General features: G+C 38.2%; 1 pseudogene; it reads right to left on the reverse strand.

The window, feature by feature from the left end:
• Positions 1-21,154, reverse strand: part of LOC129520618 (RNA-binding protein EWS-like) — a 40,397-nt pseudogene extending 19,243 nt beyond the window's left edge.
• Positions 21,155-23,667: the final 2,513 nt, after the last annotated feature.

The following is a 23,667-nucleotide window of genomic DNA, read 5'->3' on the forward strand; positions in this document are numbered from 1 at the left end:
CACTCCCAGAAGCCCAAGACACCCAAATGTCCCCTTTCCCAGATTTTTTTCCTTTGTTATGCCATTTTTGAGCCTCTATTTTCATATTCACAAGAAAGATGCTAACTTCGAACTATATCCAAAGTTTCCCAAAATTGCAAAGTGATTACACATTGCAAAACCATATGATTATGATTGAATTGAAATGTCCATACTGTTTCACTGACTTATATAATCCAAAGTCAGGGTGAAGTTCTTATTCGGAAAACAGCCACTCATCTATAGAAACAGCAACACAAAGCTTCACTAAATATACCAGCTCTGTCAATCTATAAAAGACTAATATGATTGCAAAAGACTATAGTGATATTGCCTCCCAAAAATGTGTGACTTAAACATTACCAGTCAAAATTTTTTTTTTTCTTACAAAGCTTTTCCCTGTAAACCTAGTTTTAAGTTCTAAACAAACTTCAGGGGTAGAAAAGATCAGCAAAGAAGTTTTAAAGACTCCCAAGAATTCTGTTAGAGCTACTTGGTAGCTAATTTCAGTATATTTGTATCGTCCATGCAACCTCCCACACTCCTGGACTATTTCATACCCTTTTCTTTTTCCTTAAATTGAAAATACTTCTTGCTTCATTCTGTGCTGATGAAATTGATTCCTTTTCCACTTAGGAGATGAAAAGAATCAGAAGAGTGCTATTTTATATTCCAGCATCTACTAGCCTGCATCCATCAGCTTGCATAGCTTTTGGTTCCCTGTAACCAATGAACAAAGATACGAGCCTGTCTTGTTCATGGCCAGCCTTTGGCATCCACCAAAGGACATCGCTTCAGTAATTTTTCCCTGTCTCTCACTGTCAATTCTCTTTCCCCCACCACTGGATCATTCCTATCAAAGCACAAACATACTTTAGTATATCCACCTAAAATAGCAAGTCATTAACTTTAAGAAAAATCCAATGCACTCTACTTTCCTTTTGAGCTCCTATCCCATGTCTTTCATCCCTTTTACAGCAAAACTCTTCAGCAGTCTTGTCTTCTTTGCTCTCTCCCCTTCTATTCTGTTTATGTTTTCTTTAACTCACTATCATTGGATCTTCATTCCCATCATGTCTTTGAAACTGCTTTTTGTACCACCTGGCATATTAATTCATTTAATAATGCATTCAGGAAAAATTTTGAGCACCTATTATGCATTGCATGTCTTCAAAGGCAATGAGCGGAGAGCCTCAAGATCACATTTCTCTTTCCTTCTACCCTGAGAATAAAATTTTAAACTCTCCATGAGAGTATAGCTGGATATATCTTGGGATAGATACTTTTAGCAAAATTACACTGATGAACAAAACAGAAGAGCAAATCTTGTGCCCCATCAACATCCTGTTTATTAGAGGAGATGAGAAGTGCAGCCACTCGAAAACAGACCCCAGGGTAACTTGACCAGTGAGTACACTCAGTTGTGCAACAGTGCCCTTGACCTGGCTCCAGCAGTCACACCCTATCTCTGTAAATTATACACACATCAAACATACAAAGGATCTAAATGCACAGATTCCTTTTAATCAGCTTTATCTTCTTCACTGCTTTATAATTCCAAGACTGCATGTTTAAATGCTAAATGGCTTCTAGACATTTAGTGTCTTATGTTATATGACATTTTCCCCCAGTTCTCCTTTAAAGCACCATAACCATATACACTTTAGATTCCCTGATGATTTTTACTTCCCTTCTTTTAATGATATTTTATTACTTTCCTTTGAAAATTCTTACCAAAAACTTTTCAGTGGCTAGACAGAGGAAACAATTTGGTAATTCACTTTGGGGGCCGAGATGCTTCAAGAAGATATTTATGGTCTTTTTCGAGGAAGGACTTTGATGGGGAATTTCTAAGGTAGAAAATAGGGCGCTGTCTTTTCCCTTCTGCCTCTCAAAAGGATAGATTTCTCAAAAATATGTTTTTAAAAATGGAAATCACCTATTTAATCTTTGGTAACAAGTAATTTGGGTCCTAAATCTCAGATCTTTTTTATGACAAACTATAATGATCACTTTTGTACACAGCCTACAGTTGATTTTTGCTTTGTAGTCTCAGTGATCTGACATAAGAAAGGCATTATCTTTGTAGTTAGTCAAGTCAGTTGGGTAAGAAAAACCCTTCCACCCAGACACCTCAAACCCTGGTCTGAAGAGCATCCTCTTTTTAAAGATTCCCAATTTAAACCACCTATTGGGCCAAGTGGTCGTCTCTAGCTATTAAGAAAAACATAAAGTGAAAGCTGCTCTGGAAAAATACTAATGAAACCAATACATAAAATGCAATAAGATGTTACATGAAACAATCACAAAGAATTACTTTGATTAGAATTGTGAACACACACGAAAAAATAACAAAACTAAAATTACAGAGTTCCTTCTATTGTGTAACTTCAGAGCCTTATAACCAACAATAACAACACATTTTCCTGTGAGGTACTAATCTCTCGGCTGGCTGCCTGTAGGTAGCATTATCTGTGCTTTTCAATCCTACTTCTTTTTTAACTTCTTCAAGTGGAAATAAATCAAGCATTTGATATAAAGCAACCTTTAGAAATATTTAAAACAGATTTTCTCCTCTGCAATGTAGTGAGAGATTTGAATCCTCCTAGCATACCTCTCACAGTTTATGCTGGCAACCACGCAATTTCAAACAGCAGATGGTTACTTGCATATCGCAGATAAGTGGAGAAAAAAAGCTAGTGATACACCAACTGGGATTGCAGCTCTGGGAAAACTTGCAAATTTCAGCAAAGCCTATGGAGAATGAATGTTTATGAGCAAGGAGGAAAGGGAAAAGTGAATGGGAGGCAAAAATTTTAATGCAAAAAAAAAAAAAGGAAAGGTTAATATGGGCAGGTGGTCTGGGCCTGTTACTCTTCCCTGATGACAGGATAAATTCATTTAATAATTTTGTTGCTGCATAATGTGTACACCATGGAAAGAGTGCAGCATGGATACCAAGTTCTGTAATGAGGTGGGGAGAGACTCCTCTTGTGTTCCCTGCTGAGAGTATCTTGACACTTCCATTCACTGGATGGCTCCCCTCTGCATACACAGTCTAGCCCGCACTCCTCAGCTTAGCTTTCCTTTCTTCTCTGCTGATCCTAGTGGGTTGCCTTTTTCTCAGTTTATCATTAACCTATATCAACTATACAAATTTATTAATAAATATATCACCTCTGTAGTGTGTGGCTTATGCTGGAATTTGCTCCCAGCTTTCACCGAACATCCTCATATATGGATAAGGTTTGAAACAAATTGCAAAGGCCATAGAGTTTATTCTAGTTCAGTGCAATTCAGAGTAATCTTCTGTAGCCCATTTGATATCTGATGCACATTTTATTGTTTAATCTATATGTTTCCTCATCTGCAAACCAGGATGATTATAGTATCTACCGCAAAGGTTTGTGGTGAAGATTTAATGAGTGTACACAAGCCCTGGAAGAGCAAGCCCCCTGTTGGTTACTTACTGTTACTTTCAGTGTTATTGTGTTAATGTGATTTACTATGTGTGGACGACACTGTAGACCACTAATGAGACTTTTCTCTCTAAGATTTCAGTTTCCCCTCTTCTACCCTCCCAGTGCTGCAGATATTTTTAAAAATAGGTATAGCTATCATTGACTGTCTGTCATGTGTGAGGCTCTATTCTGAGTGCTTTGTAAGTATTCACACATTTCATTCTCACAAGGAGGCTACAGTGAAGATACTATGAAGATACTAACAGTATCCCTATTTTTCATGTGAGGCAGTGAAGGTGCAGAGAAGTAAAAACTATTGTCCTGGGACAGCACAGTTAAAAACTGGCAGAGTTTATCTCCAGACCCAGGCTGTCTGGCCCCAGGGTCCACACACGTCCTTTACCCCTTCTCCACATGGCTCTCTATGCTTATTCCAACATTTCCCTGTCTCCATGTCTCAGCACTTTATTCTGTCCCTAACTCAGCTGGCTTCTCACCTGATCTTTGATCTGATTACTTCCCACAGACTATTGTGCTAGAATTCCCTCCTTCCTTTCGAGTATCTTCCATCTCTCCCCCTCTGCACTGACTTTTCAGCTGGTTTCCAACCAGGTTTCTTCTGTATTTAAAATTAATCAACTCAATACTTTCATTAATGTTATCAGGTCTTGAAATATTTAACGTCTCCCCTTTTCATTTATATTGAACTTCATGAAGACAAGGTTTATGCCAGCTGTCAGCGACAGTAACCACTTTCTCTCTGTCCTTCTTTGTCTACTGTCACCTCTCCAATGGAACTGTTTTTTGAAAGTCACTGTGACCCAGGCTAACGTAAAGGGCTCTCTTGGTTCATTCCTGCGTGACCTTTGGGAAGACAGCCCACAAAGGCAGCTATTCCAGCCACTGAGTGAATGAGGATAAACACTAGGGGAAAGAGTATAAAAGACTTCCTTAAAAATGTTTGTGTTCTTTGTTTTACTTCTATTTATTAGCTCTTCATGAACTACTCATGATTTCTCAGGACTGAAATGGTTCACTCTTTTATATAAATTCTACCAGTATCTTTGGAATAACTATTCATTCTCTATATTTAAAGGCTTTTTTTGCTGTTGTTCATTATTTTGATGTTTCTTTAGCATTGTTCAGTTGCCCTAAACTCTAACAATCTTACAAAAAAAAATCCTTGCAAATAATGTAGATAATTAGCATATAATGTCTGTGGCTCTCGGTTTCTTAAAAGAATTGACATTTAGGAACTAGTCGCACAGGTTGTCATTAAACTGTAATAATCACCTATGGACTTTTCAGATAACTAATTTTAAAATATTCATGGTTTGACATTTTGTATTGTTTAAAAAAGATATATACATATATTTAATTTTTAGAAGTTTTTTTAAATTCCCTAATGACTTAGATTCTGAGTTGAATTCTGCATCCATGGAAGGGTATTTCTTGATCGAACTGGCATTCACACAATGCCATTTCCTGACTGAGTTTCAGGGTCAGCTTTTAAAGGACATCTCTATTTCCCTCACAACACATAGCACAATATCTGGCATAGAGTAAGAGCTCAATGATTGTTTGTTGAATAAGTGCATAAATCTATGGTGGGTTGAAAAGGAATAGAAGAGTATTTTCAGTCTCTGTTGTCTCTCATCCCCACATTTCATTTAAAAATGATGTGGTATTCCAGGAGAAGAAACTTGGAAGTTGAACTAAGAAAATTGATAAACCCCTAGCTAGACTTATCAAAAAGAAGAAAAGCAAACCAAATAGATAGAACCATGAATGAGTAGAGAAATCATAATCAACATAAGAGAATATTATGAAAAATTACATGCCAACAAATTGGGAGATCTGGAAGAAATGGATACATTCTTAGAAACGTATAAACTGCCAACACTGAAACAGGAAGAAATAGAAAATTTGAACAGACCCATAACCAGCAAAGAAATTGTATCAGTAATCAAAAATTTCCCACCAAGGGACACCTGGATGGCTCAGCAGTTGAGCATCTGCCTTCAGCCCAGGGCCTGATCCTGGAGACCTGGGATCGAGTCCCACGTCAGGCTACCTGCATGAAGCCTGCTTCTCCCTCTGCCTGTGTCTCTACCTCTCTCTCTGTGTGTGTCTCTCATGAATAAATAAATAAAATCTTTTAAATAAACCCCACAACTCCCAACAAATGAAAGTCCACAGCCAGGTGGCTTCCCAAGGGAGTTCTACCAGACATTTAAAGAAGACATTTAAGGGGGATCCCTGGGTGGTGCAGCGGTTTAGCACCTGCCTTTGGCCCAGGGCGTGATCCCAGAGACTCGGGATCGAATCCCACATCGGGCTCCCGGTGCATGGAGCCTGCTTCTCCCTCTGCCTATGTCTCTGCCTCTTTCTCTCTCTGTGTGTGACTATCATAAATAAATAAAAATTTAAAATAAATAAATAAATAAATAAATAAATAAATAAATAAATAAGACATTTAAATACCCATTCTCCTCAAACTGTTCCAAAAAGGAGAAATGGAAGGAAGACTTCCAAACTCATTCTACAAGGCCAGCTTACCTTGATTCCAAAACCAGGCAAAGACTCCACTAAAAAGGAGAATTATAGGCCAGTGTTCCTGATGAACACGAATGCAGAAATCCTCACCAAATCCTAGCAATCCAACCGTACATTAAAAGAATTATTCACCATGGAAGTTTCTGGATGGTTCAGTCAGTTGGGCATCTGGCTCTTGATTTAAGCTCAGGTCTTAATCTCTGGGTCATGAATTCAAGGCCTGCATTGGGCTCCATGCTAGGCATGTACCCTACTTGAAAAAAAAATTATTTGCCATGATCAAATGGGATTTATTCCTGACCTGCTAGCATGGTTAAATATTCACAAGTCAATCAATGTGATACACCACATTGATAAAGGATAGCAACCATATGGTACTCTCAATAGATGCAGGAAAAGCATATGACAAAATATAGCATCCATTCTTGACAAAAGCCCTAAACAAAGTAGGAATAGGAGGAACATACTTCAACATCATAAAGGCCATATGTGAAAGAACGATAGCTAATATCATCCTCGATGGGGAAAAACTGAGAGCTTTTCTTCTAAGGTCAGGAACAAGACATAAGTATCCATACTCACCATTGTTATTTAACATAGTACTGGAAGTCTTTGCTGAGGCTAAGACCAGACCACTTTCTTATACCGTACACAAAAATAAATTCCAAATGGATGAACGACCTAAACATGAGATAGGAAGCCATCAAAATCCTAGGAGAGAACACAGGCAGTAACTTCCTTGACCTCGGCTGTAGCAACTTCTTACTAGACACATCTCTGGAGGCAAGAGAAACAAAAGCAAAAAAGAAACTATTGGGACTTCATCAAGATCAAAAGCTTTTACACATCAAAAGAATCAACAAAATTAAAGACAACCTTCAAAATGAAAAAAAAATATTTGCAAATGACATATCTGAAAAAGGGCTAGTATCCAACATCTATAAACTATAACTTATCAAACTCAACACTTAAAAACCAATCCAGTTAAGAAATGGGCAGAAGACATGAATAGACATTTTTCCAAAGAAGACATGCAGATGGCTAACAGACACATGAAAAGATGCTCAATATCACTCATCATTGGGGAAATACAAATCAAAGTTGTGATTAGATACCACCTCACACCTGTCAGATGGCTTAAATTAACAACACAGGAAACAATAGATGTTAGCAAGGATGGGTAGAAAGGGGAACCCTCTTATCTTACACTGTTTGTGGGAATGCAAACTGGTACAGCCACTCTGGAAAACAGTATGCAGGTTCCTCAAACAGTTAAAAATAGAACTACCATATAATCCAGCAGTTGCAACACCAGATATTTTACCCAAAGGATGCAAAAATACTGATTCAAAGGTGTACATGCACCTGTGTTTATAGTAACATTATCAACAGTAGCCACATTACAGAAAGAGCTCAAATGCCCATTGACTGATGAATGGATAAAGAAGAAGTGGTATATCCATATAAATATATGGATATATATATATATATAATATATACATAAATAATATAATGGAATATTACTCAGCTATCAAAAAGAATGAAATCTAGCCATTTTCAATCGTGTAGATGGAGCTAGAGTATATTATGCTAAGCAAAATAAGTCAAAGGAAAATACCATATGGTTTCACTCATATGTGGAATTTAAGAAACAAAACAGATGAACAGATGAGCATAGGGGAAGGGGGGACAAAGAAAAGAGAAGGAAGCAAACCATAAGAAATCTTAACTGTAGATAACTAAGGGTCGATGGCGGAAAGGTGGGTGGGGGATGGGCTAAATGGGTGATGGGTATGAAGGAGGTCACCCAGTTGAACACTGGGTGTTATATGTTAGCGATGAATCACTAATCTATTCCTGAAACTGATATTACACTATATATTAACTAAAATTTACATAAAAATTTGAAAAAAATCATGACCCCTCTCAGAAAAATAAATGAATAAATAATAAAACTAAGGAGGAAAAGAAAGTATATGTACACAGTGGTAATATCTTCTCCTTCCACCCAGTTCTGTCCTAGAAGACAGGGTTTTCCAGAGAACAATAGTTACACCGTCCTAATGATATAAATGCTGAATATTTTTTTAAAAAAATTGTTCTAGAACTACATTGGATTCTGGTATTAGCGTTCTCTAGAGAAACAGATCCAATAGGATGGACATTTAAATATCTCACATATATGACTTTTTTTTCATATATGACATTTTTATAGGCAATTGGCTCGCACAATTAGAGAGATTGACATGCCTCAAGATGTGCAAAGTTAGTAAGCTGGACAACTAGGGGAGCCAATGGTATAGTTCCAGTCCAAAAGCTGAGGGTTTCAAGACCTAGGAAGAGCCAGTTTTTCAGTTGAAATATAAAGGTAGGAAAAACCTAATGTTCCAGTTTGAAAGCAGTCAAAACAGGAGCTATTTCGCCAAATATCTGGGCACCCGGTGGCCAGGTCAAATTGACACAGAAAATTAACCATCACAGATTCTATCACAGTGTAGTTATGATAGAGAGGAGCTAAGCACATTGGTGGGGAGGGAGGAGTAGAAAAACACCTAACTGGTTATTAAGCAAGTAGACAATTTAAAATTTTATGAATTAGAAGCTGGCAGCAGAAACATAATATTCGAAACTCTGCACTAGATTATTCCATAAAAAGAAATGCTATGAGCTTTTTTGGCATATGGTAGGCACTCAATAGATGTCAGATACTTTTCAAATATAAGGATGCTTAATTATATACTGTGTCCTTTATTTTAATTATATAGTTCATATATAAATTTTTCAGGTGTTCTCAATTTTAATATTGAGTAATTAATTTTTTATGAATTATGTATTGAAAATCTAATGTATATGGGATTCTGTGAAGAGGATAAAAAGGTTTATAGCCAGTTCCTGCCAAAGCAGGAAATAACGCTAAGTGTTCCAGTCGTGGCTAGTTGTAGTACTTTATAAAATAAAGTAATTAACTGCCCTATAAAGAAATCGAACCATCATTCACTTTTTTCCTATTAGGTAAAAAGGAAAAAATGCTTCTTAAAACTTTTAGCAGATAGCAATTGTTATTAAAATAACTCTTCAGAGATTTAAAACTTTTAATATACCTATATATATATAATATATATGGGAGCTATTTATGATAATAATAACAACAATAATAATGTGTGTTATTTGCCTCAGAGATAGTATTATTAGCCACATCTAAAACAAAGCAACTACTATATTTTCCACGGTTCAGCATTGTAAAGTAAGTCATTTATTTATAGGCCAGTTTCAGGCATGGCACTAAGTTCTTCATATGAATTTTAACTTTTAATCTTCACAACAAGCCCAGGAAGCAGATTAAGTTATTATAATTTTAAAGCACCAGAATTGAGACTTACAGAATGAGAGTGGCCATTTAATAATATGGTTTATCTCTCTGCCCTTCTCAAACCCCACTAAAATTAAAACAGGCGCTAGACAGAGAAAAAAAGAAAGAAAGAAAAAGTCTACATATTATGAGAAATGCTGAAGAAAGTGCAATTGAATACCAGTCCATCACTTTATCAACAGTGGTTTCTGGTAGTGAGAGATTTGGGGAAAAGACTTGACATTACTTGTGCTAGAATTCTATTTCCCTTCCTATTCCTCCAAAGTAAGGAACTTTTTAAAAGAACTCTGACAATTTATATAATACTTCTAAGGAGAACAATGCTTGGTATGTACCATCACTCTCAAAAAGAGCTTTTGAACAAAAGTCTAGCTGAGGAGGCCCAAGGAAATGATATATGAGCTGATGTGCTAGTATAACTTAATAATCGCCAGGCACTCCCCCACTCCTGCTCCTGCCTCCCCCCAAAATTTTTAAAAGCTCTGATTTGTAGCATTTGCCAATTTCCATTATGTAACTATTCCTACTGTGGTTGATTTCAAGTTACCACCATGAAGTTACTAAACACAGATCTGGCAATTGATGCAGTCAGCTTTCTTGAGCGCTAGGAGCAAGCTGCATCCCTGGAGCAACCATTACCTTTCAACATTAAAGTGCCAGCAGGGGATGCTGGGAGGGGGTGGGGGGTGAAGGGGTGGAGGAGCATCCCATGGGGAAAAAAGCCAGCATCCAATACAAAGACCCAACATTAAGTTACAACTGAATCCATCACAGTAAAGCCATTTTTGCCCCTTCACCAATCCTCTACTCCCCAGAACTTGATGCTGTGGAGACCAGAAATGTGAGGCAAGAAGTGCCAGAGAGTGACTTCAGAAGTATATCAAAGAGAAAGAATGAAGTCGATCATGACTTTCCCCCATGCAGCCTCTGACATGTACAAGCTCAAGTAGGAGAGACATTTAAATTGGATGGTGGCATGTATTTTTATGAGAAAGGCCTACATTTTTTGTTATCTAAATGTTTTCTAAAAATGATGGAATCTGCCCAACTTCATCTAGGAAACAAAACAAAAACAAATCTTCAGATAGAATCCAAAAGGTAATGGGGGCTCCTGGCTGGCTTAATCGGTAGAGAACATGACTCTTGATCTCGGGGTTGTGAGTTCGAGCCCCACTTTGAGTGTGGAGATTACTTGTAAAAGTAAAATAAAATCTAAAAAAAGAAGAAGAATCCAAAAAGTAGAAGTGTAAAAGAATAGAGTTGTGCTACCTGTGCCCAACCTAGTGTAACTGGTTCAGTTAATTGGTTTTATGATATAGGAACCCAAACTAGAATAAATGTCTAGCAGAGAGATAATTTTAATAAAGAAAAGCAATTGTTACAACTAATCTCGGGCTTACCTGAGCTACTCTCTCCTCTTACAATCACATTGTTAGAATTAATTACTCCTTCTGACCCCAGGGAAGGTTATTCTTCCTAGAAAAACCTTCCTCTTGACTATGTCATCTGCTCTGTGAACAGTTAAGGCGCTGGAATCATGGAGTGTTTACTTTTTGCACCCCTGCGCTGCTTAGAACCAGATATACTTTCACCTGCGTGTTGTTCTGGACTGTAATGTGCTCAAGAAACCTTTGCTCCCTTCAGTAGATTGAAAAGATTCTTTGTTCTTGGTATGGAATTCGTTTGCTCAACAAGTTGTTTTTTATTGATGATATAAAGATCAGCTTAATTCCAATTTCAGTCAATAAAATCATAAATGCGCCTCAATTAAGGTGAAAACTAATGACATTTTTTACCTGGTGAGGAAAGTTCACAGCCCACACAAAGTTGAAAACCAGCAGAAGTGGGAAAGAGCACAGTTAAATGGTAGATACCCTGAATCCTTAGCTCTAACGCCGTAGGGATATTCAACCCCCCTGAAGAAGGCCTTCCTCTTGGAATTTTATGCCACAGGAAGGATAGCTTCTTAACCACATGTGTAATATTTTTAAAAATGCAAAGAGAAATGTTGTCAGACATCCTATAAGTTATGTCAATTAATATAAATACGTGTTAGTTACCGTTCTGTGGTAACCGATGAGAAGATGGCTGGGTCTGTTCCATTTCACTGGGACAAAGTTTGTCACCTCTTATATTTAATCTGTGGTCTGAAATCTAGGTCATTTTATGGTGTGTGGTGGGCTTATTCTTGCTCACATCTATTTTGGAATTTCCTAATTCATGCTTTTAATGTGCTTCCCTCCCAAACTTGCCACAAGCATAGCTTTCCACAACTCAGTTGACAGTAACACTATCCATCACTTTATAATTGTTCTGGCCAAAAACAATAGCACCATTCATGACCCCTGTTCCCACACTTCACATTTATTCTGCCAGGAATCCTGCTGACTCTACCCAAAAAGTTATGTGGAATCTCAGGTTCAAACTACTGTCTGAAATAGTCATGAAATTGATACTCCTATTTGTACTTGCCCTTTTACCTTTTCTTTCTTTCTTTCTTCTTTCTTTCTTTCTTTCTTTCTTTTTCTTTCCTTCTTTCCTTCTTTCATGGTAAACATTACCTTCTTACAAAAAATATTAATCACTTTCTAAAAATTATATTTACTGTTCAGTGGTTACCTCCTCTACTAAAATGAAAGCTCTGCTAGATCAGCATCTTTCTCTTTTTTTTGTTGTTGTTGTTGTCTGATGTATCAGAGTTCCTTAAAACAGTACCTGGCTTACAGTAGGCACTCTTTAAATATTCGTTGAATGAATAAATAAATAACTATATATATATAGTTATGTATCACATATATATACTTATATATGTGTGTGCATTATTTGTCTTACAATTTATTCTTTTGATGGATTGATTGCAAATATATTTATTTTGGATCCTATTAAACATAATATTTTTTCAAAATTCCATTCCACAAAAAAAATCATGGCTTAACTTGTATCTATAAATTTAAAATCAGCACTTTTAATGAAGACGACAGAAAGTTAGCACTCACAGACTATGGGAAAATAATAGAGGAACGGACTTATGTTGCTTCTGAATATACCACCAATGATAAAAAAAAAAAAGAATGTTGCTTGTATTATTTAATAAAATCTTGAGTAAACTAACTTCCTCAATCAAAGATATTTTTTAGAGGTGCCTGGGTGGCTCAGTTGGTTAAGTGCCTGCCTTTGGCTCAGGTCATGATCCCAAGGTCCTGTGATCCAGTTGGCATTGGGCTACCTGCTCAGTGGGGAGCCTGCTTCTCCCTCTCCCTCTGCCACTGCCCCGCAGCTCATATTCTCTCTATTCTCTCTCACTCTCTCTCTCAAATAAATAAATAAATAAAATCTTTAAAAGAGGGCAGCCCGGGTGGCTCAGTGGTTTAGTGCCGCCTGCAGCCCAGGGCCTGATCCTGGAGACCCGGGATTGAGTCAGGCTCCCTGCATGGAGCCTGCTTCTCCCTCTGCCTGTGTCTCTGCTTCTCTCTCTCTGTGTCTCTCATGAATGAATGAATGAATGAATGAATGAATGAATGAATAAATAAATAAATAAATAAAATAAAAATAAAATCTTTAAAAGAAGAACGAAAAGCAAAGATGTTTTAAAGTATGTACTGAACGCATATTTTTGTAAATTGTTCTGTGTATGTGTTTATGTGTGCACAAAAATGAATGAGACACAGACCTTGCTCATAAGGCTTTAATAAATATTTGAATTTTATTTGATGTAAAAATAATTATAACATGTGAGTCATAGTGTTAACTCAGTCATTACTCTACCAGGAGCATATACATAGTATCATATATAGCTACTCAAAGAAAGAAGAGATAAATACGGAGTTTTGTGTTTTTATTTCTTCATTGTGCTGCTATGATGGAAAATAGGAAGGAAATGTTTTCAAATTGGAAAAACTTTCTTTCCATTTTGAAATAAAATATCTGTAAGAGTCTATTAAAATGTCACACAAAACTAAAGACATTTGAGAAGTATTACCTTTTTTTAAATTTCAAAGCTATTGCACCTTGAAACATGAGATAGTTAAATTTTTAGCATGAGGGACTACAGAGCTTTGTTTTTATTGAACATCGTATTATGGCTATTTCAACAAAAAACATACAAGCCAGGCACTAATTAACTACATATCAAAAGGGCCACCCATATGAAAAGAATCTTAAATACCCCTGGAATTAAGGTAATTTATGTTTATGATTAAATGTAGGAATAATTAGCTCATCCCTAAGTTATAGAATGAAGAATATAAATTTATGTTACAGAAGCAATGATCTCAGATAGCATTTACATTAACTATAAAAAATACAGTGAAATATATTTGCAGTTTTGAAAGCTAATTATTCTAGACTCAAAATTTATAGTTAAACTGCTTGGCAATTTCTGGATATAAACTTTACTCATTTGTTCCTTAATATATCTATTTCTAAAAAAGAAAACAAACAGATATATCTAAGATATGCTTTTCTTCGCAAAATGACAAATCTCAAAAATTCAAAATATTTGTAAAGTTCTCCCTATGCTGTTTTTCCCTGGTCCTGTAGAATATAATCCACTAGTATTTATTCTTCTTTTATTCTTGACATTTTACCTCTAACATCTTTTTATAAATTTCCCTGGGTTTACTACCCATATGACTTCTTTTTTATTTTATTTTAAAACTCAGATTATATTCTGCTATATATTAATATATCCATAGGCTTTTAGATTTGGAAGAGTGAAAACTTTTTATCTATTACACTGACATCTCTCAAAATGCCGTGGTATGCTGGTAAGCTGGATCTCAAAAGAAAAAATACTAATTTATACTTTTTACCAATTTCTCTAGTGTAAATATTTCCAGTTTTCTGATTTCAGGCTACCAAACCAGCTGGCAAAGGTCCTAAACATTTAACAATAAGCTTTCATACACTGGTAATAGCTGACTCAAGCACATGTTGCAGATATTCAACTATATCTAGAATATTTTAAGTTTCCTGTAATGACTTCATAAAGTAACCCATGTATTGAAGGACAGTTCAGGTTTTTAAACAAATATCTCTAATGTTGACCCAACATATTTTTCCATGAAATTTGCCCCTAGATTGGCATTAATCACTATTCAGAAGCTATGCTGTGTAAATAAAAACTCTTTGCTATATGACAGTCATTCAGACTTTAAGGCACTTTTTGTGAATATCTTGTCTCCTACATTAAACACAGTTCCTTCTAACTGTTCTTCATACCTCATGGTTTCCATAAGCTGAACAACTAATCATGTTCCTGGGGTGAACTGTAATTAACTGTCAGTGGGGCCTAGAAATTAATACATAACTCCAGATGTGGTCTGGCCTGAGCAAAGAGCCAGAGAATTATTACTTTGCTTTCCCTGGCTACTATAATTTTGCTAATGCAATCTGAGGGTTCATTAGATATTTTTGGCTGCCACATCACACAGTTGGCTTGTATAGAATTGTAAAACCAACTTTAGCCACCCAGGTGTTTGTTTTTACCTAAAATGCAGTTAAGCCAGTTTTCTTTCTGTACTTGTCCAACTAATTTCTGAACCTAGGTGTAAGAATTTACATTAATATCCCTCACAATACATCCTATTTATTAGGTTTTTCTTTTCAAACAATGCAATTGAATCTATGGCCTATCAAACCTTTCCGTCTGTATGTTTGTGATATTTTCAGGTATACAAGTATGCTTTCCCTCTTTTCACTCAAACTAAAAATAACCTAAAATGGTAAAGATGGTAAAAGTAAATTAAGTGCCTTCCTATAGGAAGGAGCATATGGAAAAACCCGAACTTTAGATCTTTTCATTTTCTACTGCTCCCTGTTCCTTCTCTAACATCCATCATTCTGAAATGAGGAGCCATAGCCTAGAAAACACAGTTAAGTTTTTTGATATCATCTGGATGGATTCAATTCCAAGTGTATCTTTGTCTCCAAAGTGCATTTTTTGGTTAAAGAGATGACAACTCCACCTGTACCATCCAAAAACCCTGCCACCAAAGCCTTCAGGCTTCCAAGTTACTAGAGATATAATTCATGTTCCTTTCTGAGATATCATGCGTTTTCTCATGACTCAGCAGAAGGAAACTTCTTGAGCTTTTTCTAGGTTTTGACAAATTCCTCCTTAACTGAGATAAGAATTTCTTAGACGATAACACCTTTCCCCATAAGCTGTGGGGAAAGTTTATACAACCAACTCTCAATACTTCAAGAGAAAATCACCAGTGCTTACTGTAAGTCTTTTCTCCAGGGAACAATACTACTTTCTGTGTACTTACTACACAGTGCACTTCCTGTTTTATTTTGCACAAGTCAATGTAAACATACACTTGTAAAGGCCCATGTTGTCATATGCATCTATGGATGTGTGGTAAGCTTTATCTCTTAACTCCTTAAAATGAGGATCTATTTTAGTCATCTTACGTCTCACAAAGAACTGAAATCACTTAATAGGTTTTTGTTAACGTGTTTACATATGCATCTTTTTTAAAAGATTTATTTATTAGAGAGAGAGAACATGCACGTGGAAGAGCATGGGGGTGGAGGCACAGAGGGAGATGGAGAGAGTGTGGCAAGCACACTGGGTGTGGAGCCCTACAGGGGGCTGGATCCCATGACCTTGAGATTCCAAAATGAGCAGAAACCAAGAGTCAGACACTTAACTGACTGTAACACCCAAGCACACTGACATATGCTTTTTATTTCATTTTATTTTTAAAGATTTTATTTATTTATTCATGAGAGACACACACAGAGAGAGGCAGAGACAAAGGCAGAGGGAGAAGCAGGCTCCATGCAGGGAGCCCGATGTGGGACTCGATCCTGGGTCTCCAGGATCACACCCTGGGCTGAAGGTAGGCACTAAACCACTGAGCCACCCAGGTGTCCCTACATATGCATTTTAAGTGAGAATTTTCTCAAGGGGTAACTGATATAGTAATGTGATTACAAGATTGATTAAAATCTCTCTGGAAACATTGCTGTTTCTGTATTGAAATAACAACCATTTTCTCCATCATTGCCAAATGAATTAGATAACATAAATTAATTTTATTTTCTATTCTTATATTCCAACTCATTCTTTACCAGCCCCACTCTCCTGCTCACATGTAACTTGCTCCTTCTTGTTTTTTGGCTTTACTGCTTCCAACTAGATGTTTCTTTCTGTCCTTATATTATCTATTCATGTTTCTCAGGCTCCCAACAAAGCTTTTCTAGGAAACCTTTCCTTATTAACCATACCTGGCCTTAATCAATACTTTCTGTGCATTCTCTCAAGCACTGAAGTATTCTGTGTGATGCACACTAAATCAAACTTCTTAATATGTCATTGATGTATTAGTGCTTGGGACGCCTGGGTGGCTCAGCGGCTGAGCGCACCTGCCTTCGGCCCAGGGCATGATCTTGGAGTCCCAGGATCAAGTCCCACATTGGGCTTCCTGCATGGAGCCTGCTTCTCCCTCTGTCTATGTCTCTGCCTCTCTCTATGTGTGTCTCTCATGAATAGATAAAATAAAATCTTTTTTTTTTAAAGATATATTAGTGCTCATTATTTTCAAATCTCTTTTGCCTGCTTCCCCCCCACCCCCCACCCCTTACATGACAGCTTCTTACTGGGTAGAGGTGTGGTCAATCTCACCACATAACTTCCTGCTTAGAACATTTCCAGGGCCTTTGTGATAAAGTTAAAACTCCTTAGAACAGGATATGGTTTCCTACTTCTCTCCAGACTCCACAGTGTATATGCAGTTCCTCATGTCCTAGTCTCCTTAGTTGCTCCATAAAGTTCCCAGAAGTTACTGTTTCACGCTAGTGTGCTCCTGCTGCTTCCTGGAGTGACCAAAATCTCTGCCCAGTGTGGAAGAAAGTTTCTTTAAGTGTCAGGCTTTAAGTGTCAGGCTCAGCTCATGTATCCTATCTGGGTTTTGTTTTGTTTTGTTTTGTTTTTTTATTCATTTATTTGAGAGAGAGAGAGAGCACATGAGAGCACAAGTGATGGAGAGGGAGAAGCAGGCTGCCCATCAAGCAGGGAGCCTGATCCAGAACTCAGTCCCAGGACCCCAGGATCATGACCTGAGCCAAAGGCAGACACCTAACTGGCCGAGCCACCTAGGCACCCCTCAAGAATCCTATCCTGATGAAATCCAGCCCTCACCTCTGTGGCCCACTTCCCCACTCAACTCTCTTTCTTTCCCATTAATGATGCAGTTCTGTAGTTGAGAATTGAAAGAGCACAGGCTTTAAAGTCACATGGACTGCTGTGAATCCAGTTCTACCACTTTCAAGTTATGTGCTTTCCGTCAAGTTATTTGAGGATCTTAAACCTCAGTCTTCTCATATGTCAGTGGGTATAATTTCCCCTTCTTGGAGTATTAGCAAGGATTAAATGAGTAATGCATTTGAAGTGCTTAGCTTTTAGGCTGGCACAGAGTGAGCCTTCAGTAAATGGCAGCTCTTCTTGGACCATAAGGTCCTAAAGACCAGGTTATCTGTGAAATCAAGTGTCAAATACATATAGTAAGTACTCAGTAAATGTTTACTAAATAACAAAAGTGAACAGCTCTACCACAGGGGTGCAAGGTATCCCCTGAGGATAAGATTAAAAAGGAAGTAAGAGCTGGATTATTTAAATCTTTTTAAGATTTAGTTTTTGTCTTGTTTTAAGCCTGGTATACAAAAGACTTTCACTAGCCTTTTGGCACATGTGAGTGATACTTGAGCTACGACGAGAATTTATATACAGAAGAGTGGGAAAGTCAGTATTAAAAGTAAAAATTCTAATTAAGAATATTTTTAGAGTTTAATGAGACCAGAAGCCTATTTTTTCAGGTACTCTTCCATTAATTTTCAGATCTATGTAATGGTAGAAGGGAAGCATTAGGGTGCTCAGATGACAAGTTCCTTAGCCAAAACACCTGGCAATTGTAATTTCAAAAGGCCATTGTAAAAATCAGTACAGTTGTTTAGAACCAAATATGGCAAGCTTTTGATGTGTTATAAATCGAAGCAGGCTCAAGTTAAAGATGACATTCAAAAATACTAGTTTACTATTGGGAAAATGTCGGTAGGTTAAAAAAAATTTTTTTTAAATAAGCAATTATAATTAATTATGAAAGACAAAAACACTAGCATCTGTAATTTCAGAAACAAGGCTTCGGGGCATCTGGGTGGCTCAGTGGTTGAGTGTCTGCCTTCTACTCAGGTCATGATCCTGGGGTCCTGGAATGAGTCCCACATCAGGCTCCCCATGGGGAGGCTGCTTCTCCCTCTGCCTATGTCTTTGCCTCTCTCTATGTGTCTCTCATGAATAAATAAATAAAATCTTTAAAAAAAAGAAAAAAAAGTCTGTTCATTTCCACAAAATCTCTCCTACAGTGGGTATTCTTTATTTTTTACTTAGACATTGAATAGTCTCCTAGTGGCTTTTTCCAGCTTCAGTGTTGTTGGTTTTTTTTAATTGTTTGTGACTGTTTGGAATTTAAAACAAAAGAAAACAAACATCACAACAATGAACACTGTGACAGAGGCCCTCTTGGTTCTCTACAGTGATACTGAGCATACTCATAATGAGTTCCCACTGTTTAAATGATGGACTTTAAAAGAAGAGGGAAAAAGTTAGACACACTACCATTTCAGTTGCTTTAATGTTTCTTCACAAATGGTAAAAAATACTAAAGTATAGACAAGGAATAATCATAATGTTGTCGCCAATATTGTAAGTATGGAATTATAAATTTAAAACATTTTCTGGCTTAAAAAATAAATCTGGTAGTCCCTGCAGCTCTGCGGGATCTCTGCGCCTGGTTGGAGTGGGTCTCTGTGTTCCTGACGGCAGTGCTTGCCTTTATCCATTTTTCCTCCGTCCTCCACACCTGCCTCTTCTCTCTCCCATCTCTTCCATCAGAAGTCCAAGGGTCGCACCAGAGCCACCTCATCTTCCTCCTGCAAATTCACATTTGTCCATGGCTGGGGCCACCATGGAAGCCACTTCTTTCTGCTCCAGGACCACCTCTGAACGTTGTACCCACTGTGGTCCCCGAGGCCTCCCCTTACTCCCCACAGGCCACCGGGACCGCCTCTGCCATGTTAACTCCCCAGAGGTGGAAAGGGTGGTGGAAGGAAGTCTTCAGGCTTCAGAGCCTTAACATTAATGGCATTCTGTTCTCCAGACAAAGTTCTGGTTTCCACACCCTGTACTGGAGCACTGTCAGTTTCCATGTTGGTGCTAGATGTTTCCTCCTCCGGATGAGTTCCCTCAGGAACTCTGGGGCCCTCCTGGGGGAAAGTTATCTCTCTCCACCCCACGGCCTCCCATGTGACCCATTGGGGCTCCCAGGATCTCCTGGGCTCCCTGGACCTCCGCGGAGTAGTGGCAACATCCTTCTGCCCTCACGAGGAGGCATACCACCCAACATGCAATTCATCAGAAGCATCTTCCCAGCAAGAGAAATCTTACTTTTGGTCCCATGGAAATCTCTCACATCAAACCACTTCATAGCAGCCTTGGCAGTTGGTGGGTCTTTGTAGGACACTGTTATATCAATCACCTTTGGGCTTTCCTGTTTCCTTACCCAAGTAGATATGGCTCATGGGTTGTCCAATTCTCTTGTTCCTCCTAATAACTCCACACAGTTTAAAGAAGTCTGCCAGATTGTCTAGAGTCATATTGTCATTTAAGCCTTGCACTGTTGTCAGAATCTTCATCTGGATCCACAGTGGGGCCTAGATCAAGATCTGGTCCTTCCTGTATGAATCCACTTGGTTTATTGAAGCCACCCCGCTCTCCAGCACCCGTTCTACTCAGTCCTCCTTCCTGTCCACTGCTCATGCTTCCACAGTCAAATCCCCTTCTTCCCCTGCCTCCCATTATCAGGGCCACTCATGCTCCAGTTCTCTCCTGGTCTGGAAAATCCTCCAGACTCCTACCCATAAACACCCATGTTCTTGGGGTGGTCGTGTCAGAATGAATTCTGCTTCCTGTACCTGCTGCTCTATTGGCTATATAAACTCAGAGCCTGGCTATAGGATCCAGTTTTGGGTGTATAACTAGTGGGTGGCTGCTGCCTCTAGCTGATTTGTTGACCATAGATATTCTACTTTCCATAGCTGCTTGGCTGCCCATAGGTGTTCTGCTGAGAGCAACTGCTCTGATCATAACTAGTTGGCTATTTGGAGGATAATATGCTGGTGCCCTAATACTGCATGGAGTAGCTCCCAGGTACCTGGGGATACTACGGTTGCTCTGTTCATATCCTAGGGTGGGCTAGTTGTACCCCTGTGCTACACTGAGATTGACTAGTCTCAGCAGGTTTGTTACCATCCTGTGGTCTTGCAAGTGCAGTGGCCACTGGCTGCTGCCCATAGGCTGGACAAGCAGGCTGAGTGCCATATGCAGACTGAGCCACATAGGAGGCCAGGGTGGTAGTGACTGTAGCAGTGGTGGTATCATAAGCACCAGTACTGTACCCCTGGACAGACTAACTGTACACTTGGGTAGGGGCTGGGAAGGGGCAGATGGAGTAGTATAACCAGCAGGACGCTGTCCCTAAGAAGTTTCATAGACAATCTGCCCATAGGTGGCAGTGGTTTGAACCTGGGTATAGTGGACATCAGTGGGCTGTCCATAGGTTCCATAACTTTGCTGCCCATATGCCTGGGTGGTCTGTGCATATCCTAGAGTGGGCTGAGCTGTGCAAGCACTATAGCCCTGCTGGGCTCCAACTTGGCTGTAGAAACTGTAATCTGTGGATATCATTTTCTCTCCTCCCTTCTTGATCTCTCCTTTGCCAGCTTCAATCTCGACCCACCATAACAACTCCTTTGAAAATTCAGCGAAAAAAGACATGAACAGAAATTTCACAGAGGAAGACATAGACATGGCCAACAAGCACGTGAGAAAATGCTCTGCATCACTGGCCATCAGGGAAATACAAATCAAAACCACAATGAGATACCACCTCACACCAGTGAGAATGGGGAAAATTAACAAAACAGGAAACAACAAATGTTGGAGAGGATGTGGAGAAAGGGGAACCCTCTTACACTGTTGGTGGGAATGTGAACTGGTGCAGCCACTCGGGAAAACTGTTTGGAAGTTCCTCAAAGAGTTAAAAATAGATCTGCCCTACGACCCAGCAATTGCACTGTTGGGGATTTACCCCAAAGATACTGATGCAGTGAAATGCCAGAACACCTTCATCCCAATGTTTCTAGCAGCAGTGTCCACAATAGCCAAACTGTGGAAAGAGCCTCTGTGTCCATCGAAAGATGAATGGATAAAGAAGCTGTGGTCTATGTATGCAATGGAATATTACTCAGCTATTAGAAATGACAAATACCAACCATTTGCTTCGACGTGGGTGGAACTGGAGAGTATTATGCTGAGTGAAGTAAGTCAATCGGAGAACGACAATCATTATATGGTCTCATTCATTTGGGGAATATAAAAAAGAGTGAAAGGGAATAAAGGGGAAAGGAGAGAAAATGAGTGGGAAATATCAGTGAGGGAGACAGAACATGAGAGACTCCTAACTCTGGAAAACAAACAAGGAGTAGTGGAAGGGGAGGTGGGCGGGGGGTTGGGGTGACTGGGTGACGGGCACTGAGGGGGGCACTTGACGGGATGAGCACTGGGTGATATGCTGTATGTTTGGCAAATTGAACTCCAATTTAAAATAATAATAATAGGGGACCCCTGGGTGGCGCAGCGGTTTAGCGCCTGCCTTTGGCCCAGGGCGCGATCCTGGAGACCCGGGATTGAATCCCACGTCGGGCCCCCAGTGCATGGAGCCTGCTTCTCCCTCTGCCTGTGTCTCTGCATATCTCTTTCTCTCTCTCTCTCTCTCTCTCTCTCTCTCTCTCTCTGACTATCATAAATAAATAAAAATTTAAAAAAATAATAATAATAAAAAGAAAAGAAAAAAAATTTAGCCAATATAATCTTCCTAGAGCATAGTTCTGATTGCATCCCATCTCTACTCATTAATTTTTAGGTGAGTGACATTCTTGAAAATTGAGAAGTGATTTGAAAATTTTAATCAAGTTGAATTTTCTCAAAAGTAGTAAAAATGATAGAAATACACGAGAAAAATCCTTTGTGTTATTTTTTACGTTACATACATCTGAATGAAATATTAATATTTACAGATAAAAGTGAAACTTCAGATTGCATTAGTCTATAACCATGAATTTGTTACCTGCTTCTCCATTATAATTTTTTTTTTTTTTTTTTACATTCAAGGGTCTGTCATGGACAAGGATTTTTCATATTTAGTTTTTCCTCACATCATACTAGCTTTGCTCTGGTTATGTTTTCGTTATGGTGAAGCAAGTTGATGGCAACAACATATTCTTGTTTGCTTTGTGTCTGATGAGCCCCATTTTTCCTTTGTGGTGATGGCCTCTTAACAGTTATCATCAGAGATCTTCTTTGAAACAAAAGGATTTTTCTTTTTAGTTTTGATTTAACTTAAAAATTAAAAAAAATTATAACTTGGGATAACTCTACATTCATAAACTATATTATTACCAAGCAAGCATCTGAACAGTGTGAATTCAGTGTCATTTGGGAAGGTCAGTTCCACTTAGGAAGTCACCCGTCATCTTGTTCAGAACTTATCTTGCTTCCTTCATTCAAGGCATACCAAAATGGGTTCCTATGCAGGACAAATGCTGAATACTCAAAATGATGGGATCTCTTAGTTTTGGATTTCTCTTATTCATCTGAGTATACATTTTAAAGAAAGGAATAAATACCGTCTCACCACAGTATTGCAAAAAAAAAGCATATCAATTAATCATCTATAAATGAAACGAGGTATACAGCATTAGAATTCTTACAGTCTACCTTGCATTCTACATACAATTATGCATTTCATTCTCTCCTGCTTGATTTGGAGCTCCTGTGGATAGAATACCTATTTCTCTTAGCATTGATAGAACATAATACATTGCCTTAGTCATTAGAGTAGGTACATAAAAAAATGTTTGTTGAGTCAAGTTGCATTCGATTAAATCCCATGACACGATAGCTATTTTGAGGAGAGGGAAGATTTCTTTATTTGTATTGTTTTGTGATTATACTCCAAGCAATTTCTATTTAGAAATGTATAATCCAATCAGCATTAACCTTGACCACAAAACTTCCTCTACCAAAATTTTACCACTCTAGTAGAAAATGGGGATTTTCATTGCTGGCAAGAGACATTCACATAAAAACCAAATGATGAAAAATATCCAGCACCTGCTGCCTTTAGGCAAACTCTAAAT

The sequence above is a fragment of the Nyctereutes procyonoides genome, unplaced genomic scaffold (assembly GCF_905146905.1).
Source record: "Nyctereutes procyonoides isolate TBG_1078 unplaced genomic scaffold, NYPRO_anot_genome, whole genome shotgun sequence".
Lineage (NCBI taxonomy): Eukaryota > Metazoa > Chordata > Mammalia > Carnivora > Canidae > Nyctereutes > Nyctereutes procyonoides.